The 6241-nt window shown below is 39.3% G+C and overlaps 1 protein-coding gene across 1 annotated transcript in view; it reads right to left on the bottom strand.

Moving 5' to 3' along the window:
• mgll (monoglyceride lipase) overlaps positions 1-2319 on the bottom strand; it is a 47462-nt gene extending 45143 nt beyond the window's left edge. The window contains exon 1 of the mRNA XM_084721585.1: positions 2127-2319. The gene's annotated coding sequence lies outside the window, so the exon portion shown is untranslated. The remainder of the gene's footprint in view (positions 1-2126) is intronic.
• Between the last annotated feature and the right edge of the window lie 3922 nt (positions 2320-6241).

Here is a 6241-nt window from a genome sequence, read left to right on the forward strand (position 1 = left end):
CTAGAGAATAAAAAATATGATGATGGCACATCGACATAAAAAACATACAAATAAAACACAGCATTAGTTTAAAGGCATAATATGCAACAATTTCCTAATCAGAAAAAAAAGGTCATGGGACCACTGCTGTCCCCTAGAAGGGACACTTCAGTGTACTGCAATAAAGGGCAATACTTTGGAAATTTTAGTTTATTTCCATTAAAAACTTGTTTCTCCTCTGTCACTTCAAATTGGTCATTAATACCCCTGATGAAAATGGCCAGCTGAGCACTATCAGTTTTGTCTGCGCTGTCATCAAGCAACGAATTGTGTTTTCATTTCAGTTGTATATGAAGGGATAGTTGAAAAAAACTAGGCAGAGTAATTAAAAGAAACAAAATAATTTTGTAGGCTGGATTATATTGTATGTTGAACATCATGTGGCCAGAAAGAAGGGGAGCCGGGGTCAGAAATGGCCCCCAGGCCAGCTGTTTGAGACCCCAGGTACTCATATAAACATAGCACCTCTAAATCATCACTTATGACCCACTAGAAGTGTGTGGAGGTGTCTGTGTCTTCAGAGAGCCTGCCCTCTGTCTGTGTTTTCTTATTTTCTCATTATTTTGCTGTGATTGGGACGCTTTACCAACCCAAGACGTCGGTATTTGATGTCCTGGAAATGAGACTCAGCAATCAACCATCTTTCTGTTACTGAGGCTACCTTTAAATTAGTCGTTATTCATTTCATTTTCACTAGATAATTAGTTATTTCTATCTCATTGTCTGTTTTTTTATTGTTCCTCTTTTTCCACACCTGCATGCCCACCTGTCTGTTGTAACACTGAGCTGCTTTTCTTTCAATTTGACTGGCAAAACAAATAAATTTTGATTGAAAATAAAGACCTTTTTGTTCCAATTATTCTTCTGTCTCTACCTCTGCCAAACCTTGCAAAGCTATACACACACACACAGACACACAAATCATCTTTGCGCTTCTTTTTTCCCTACAACACTGAAGCACACTCCCCCCTCCTCCCTCTCCCCATCTCCCCCTCCCTCCCTCTCTCTCTCCCTTCTCTCTCTCTCCCTCTGTATCTCCACACGAGGCTTCCCTAGCATCAGGTCCAGATGGATCCACAGTGTATCCAGTGTTATTAATGGCATGTGCAGCATTACGATGAAGAGGGCAGCGTGTGTGCCGCCTGACACACCGCCGCTGATAAAAATAGTTCCTGAGGACTACATTCCTGAGGTGACTGGGCCGGGTGTTGACTTTCGGGTTCAGTGATCTGGTTATAGCTGGTGAATAATAAAAATCATTTAAGAGATGGTATAGTGTCTGCGACTAATATGGAAAACCTTTAATGTATAGGTACCTTGAAACACTTACCTGATGGTATTTTTAATATAATTTTCTATTTTTAAGATTTATTTAGCCGACGTTTTGTAATCAAAATGCGCGCACAACGGTTTTTGACTTTTGCAATCAATAACAGGCGGCATTTCTGCTTTGCAGCAAATTCTGTACCAGGAAACATGTCTCATTTCAGCTGCATGTGACAGGATCATAACAGAACACGAGTAACAGTGAAAAGTGAGCATCACACATGTAAAATAATCATTATCAATAAACTTGTAGCTATACGCGTGAGTGGATCATTATTGGACATGTGTGCGCAAAACCTCCCTTTTGTTTTCATCTCTGCTGCAATCAACCGCTTCCAGCTTCATGGACATGGAAAGACTCAACATAACTGGGAAGGAGGTTGGAAAAGAGTAAACGTTTGCTATGCAAGTCTCCAATTAAGCTGACATTACAGCCGATCCATCCGGTCTGACTGCTGGTATCGATGTCAGCTGCCTGTAATCGTGCAAGACACGCTAAAAAACATCAACATTAAGCTGTGCGGGTTTTATGTGAAAAAGATGAATGGGGAATGCCAGAGGAGATGCCGCGTGTGCGAACATCACTGGAAACTATGTTATATTTCTTAAAACCACAAGATGAAGCAATATCAAGTGATGCAGGAGATTAAATACACTGGAGTCTCCTTAATAAGATTAAAACCGAGTCCCGCAGACGCGCTAAGTTCCCATGTGGACACATCATGAGAATATTATAAGAAAATGATGGAGATGGACCCAACCTGTGCAGGAGCGTCTGCAGTGAAGTTTCAGCTTCTTCTCGGACTCTCCAAACCCAGCCTCTCTCTTCTTCTCTCTCTCGCCGTGTGTATGTATATGTCTCTCTCTCCCTCCTCTCTGATGCTGCGCTCTCGTCACCCGCCAACAGAAGAATGCAGTCAGCGACGTTTGAGGAGAAACTAAATAAGTATGCACGCACTCACACACACACACACACCCTCTCTCTCCCTCTCTTTCCTGTTTTCACTCACACACACTCACATAGGCTACACAATACACACATTTTTTCCCCCAGAGGCGGAGATACAGCTCTTCTCTGCCCCTTCTGTTTAGCCTCATTACTGTAAGAACTGGTTGAATCCACATGGCTCATATTTTGTGCTGGATCCACTGATATTTATTTATTTATTAATAATAGAATAGTAGTCTGACGTGTGTGTATCAGCTTCTCTTGTTCCTTATTTACTGTTAGCCCATGAGAATAGTTCCTCCAAATTTAATGACAATATACACTGTTCAGGCATAACAATATGACCACCTGACTAACATTGTGTTGTTGCACTATTCTGACAGCTTTCTATCAGAACCAGCATTATCTTCTTCAGCAGTTTGGATCGGACCACACAGGCCAGCCTTCGCTCCCCATGTGCATCAATGAGCCTTGGCCACTCAAGGCCCCTGTCACCAGTTCACCACTGTTCCTTCCTTGGACCACTTTTGATAGATACTGACCTCTGCAGACTGGGAACACCCCACAAGAGCTGCAGTTTTGGAGATGCCCTGACCCAGTCGTCTAGCCATCACAACGTGGCCTTTGTCAAACTCGCTCAAATCCTTACGGTTTCCCATTTTTCCTGCTTCTAACACATCAACTTCGAGAACAAAATGTTGGTTAAAGCAACATTTTATTTTTTTATTTGTGTATTTGCCACTTGGGGGCAGTGGAATAAGCTGGAGGCTAAGCACAACATTGACATTATATGACCTTGTAAAGTTGTTATGGTGAATGTACAGTGTTTCCCACACTATGCCCTTTATGCCACTTCCATTACCATGCTCCCTTTTAGCTAATACATAGACATATACATACACTTGACCTACATGCCACATTCATACTCCTAGGTCAAAAACTGTGGCTGTCAATGTTTTGAGACTTGTTTGTTGACCCACCACCCACCTGACCAATTAAGCGATCTATGGAGTTGCCAGTCACAGCTAAAAAATTAGCTTTGCAAGTATCTTAAGGACCGAATGTATTCAACATGTTTCTTAGGGCTCTAGGGTACCAACATTGCATTTTAGTGAGTAAGACTAAATGTAATCTCTATTAACAGAAATCTGTATATGAATGTGTAGGCAAGGGACAAGATTTTGGGATTGGAACCATTCTTGTTTCCAAAGAACAAAAGAGGTGGATCACATTGGCAGAAATGTAATCTTGGACTCCATTAGCATTTGACATAGGATTATATGCAGATATAATGTTTTTATACACAGAGACTAATCTCCGACTCCATTCTTGCATCTCAAATTGCTAATAGGACTGTAAACATTGAGCGGTGCAAGGAAGCCTCGGGGCAGACAGCTCCAAAATATTGGCCATTCCTCTCAGTGGCTAAATTGCAGTTAGATGATAGCCTTATTCTACTTCCCCAGATTGCACTGATGGAAAAAACAAACAGAATTTTTGTTTGTTTACAAGAAAAATTAAGTCTTTTAATCATCTTGATCTTGACCAAAAATAACTATCTATAGCTAAATTCTCCACTATCTTGTCTTGTTGGTGTACAGTGGGTTTCTCAGAGCTTTTACACTCACTTACAGCTGTAAATGAGGTTGACGACAGCTGTGAACCAGTATGGTTAAGTAATGAGCCTAAATATGCTAAAATACACTTCAGAGCTGAGGGGAGCTGCAGAGATGTCATTGTGTGTGACATTACACCCAGTCATTTGATCAATTCTGAATTTAAAAATATTGATTAGTGCAGCTTTAAGGTTACAGAAAGATCTATCCTGGTTCAAGACCTCTGAATCACTACCAGCGTCTTGCTACTCATTGGTCATGTCGATAGAACCCTTCCTAAAAAAAAAAAAAAGCTAACATGAAATGAAAGGAAATGACAACCTAGTTTGATTACTGGCCTGGAAAAGACAGTCACAAAAGAACAACTATATAGAAGCTTAACATTCTTGAAACTTTATAGTGAAGAGGAATTTAATATACTGCTTTTCTGCTTAGTTATTTTTTTACATGGCCACTAGAGGTCCTTGGTCCTTGTCAGGAAAATGTTAACAGGCATAAGTTGTTTTAGCAAACAACATGTCATTTATTTTGTGAGTATATCCTTGGAGAGAAATTGGATTTTTCTGTAAGTGAATTAAAAGAGAAAACAAGCCCTATTTTTCTGCCAAGCAACATGAAAGGAAATTTACTGAAAGCCTTCACTGGAATTTTGTTGGCTTTGTTTTGTTACAAGTAAATATGAATCAGTGTTCCAATTCTAATAGTGACTCATTATACCTGCTTTGAGTTAACACGGCATTGTTGTGGTTGTAAATCTTTGTGGTGGAAATTAATCTCTTCCAACTTCTCTAACAGCTTACAGACACGCTCGCAAAGAATTGAGTCATTTTCACTCCTCTAACAACAAAACAAGCGAACCAGCATGGAGGGGACCAACTCAAATCCATTTTAGAATCATGTGTTTATTATTATGTCCATGTGTGACTTTAACTGGAGCAAAAAGTTCCTGATCAAAACATAGTGGATTGTATCTGTACATTCAGCCTCATTATTGAGTCAGGGCTAAGACAGCTGAATAAAATGAGGTCACACTTTATTTACTATTAAGACATAACAAGCTGAACTTTTATCAAATTAGACAAAAGCTAGAAATAATATGTTCTTTACAAGACAGTATTAAACCCTTTATTAGATAATTGTTAGATTTTATTAGATGATAATTATAGGGACGAATTAAAACAGAAATGTACTGTAAACTTAAGTGAAATCACATATCTGCTACTTGAGATACACTTTTTTTGGCTGGTCCCATACAGTTGGGAGAGTAGCCAAGACCGAGGCATCTTTAATCGAATTACATTATCTGCCTTCAGTATTAAACTAAGTCTGTGCAGTCACCCGCAGATATAATATTCTTCTACTTGTAATTTTGGCTGTTAGATCTACTTCACATATTGTTTTTCAGTGGGGAAGAGGCTGATGTGTGATCTGTGTGTTCCAGCTTACCCTCTAATAAAGTCTAATGCAGGTCTAATAAAGGGTCTAATACTGTCCAATAAAGCACATATTACTTTTGTCTAATTTGATACAAAGTACAACTTGCCATGTCTTATTAGTATACTGTAAAATATAGTGTGACCCAAAATGATACATGATGCACTGTGTGCTACAATCTGGGGTGGTAATAGGTTTGATTTCCACTGTGGCTGTCCTAACTCCTCTTACATTAAAGTCTGTGACAGAGCCACTTTAATGAACATCCGCAACATCCAGCAGAAGGATTCAAAATGTCCTAGCTAGAACAACTCCTTATACAGTATAAACAAATTCACTGAACACATCTGAAGATAAACACAGTGCAGACTGGAGTCTGAGTGTAAATGAAGCAGCCAGTCTCAGTGAGACAGGAGAGGAGAACACCCTGCAGCCTCATCTGAGGCAGCATCACTTTCATCGGCCCAGATCTTTTCAGAGGAATCTGGAGATTTCCTGTATTTGCGTAGCCAAATCAAAATGTCTTCCTGGAAGATTCTAATCAAAACTGTCTGTTTGGAAAGGAAATAAACAAAGAGAAGGGTTTGACAAAGGAAAATACTATTTATTTTTTAATGTAAGTACATGGAAAATGGAGGATTTTTAGATTTTCATAAATAAAGCATTAATGCAGGTACTTATTTTGTCAGTGATTAAAAGGCAATGTAAAAACTTAATTTTAAAACAAGGTTTTATGCTAAGTTTGTTAATAAGACATCACAGATACCAATCCAAATGCTTTAACTGCAAGCATGTGTGTTTGTTTTGTTTTTGCACGAGTGTGTGTGTTTTGTACAATCCTCCAGCATAGCATATTACTGTGTGACTCCATATGTGG

Source organism: Lutjanus erythropterus, chromosome 6 (assembly GCF_056507025.1).
Source record: "Lutjanus erythropterus isolate fLutEry1 chromosome 6, fLutEry1.hap2, whole genome shotgun sequence".
NCBI lineage: Eukaryota > Metazoa > Chordata > Actinopteri > Lutjaniformes > Lutjanidae > Lutjanus > Lutjanus erythropterus.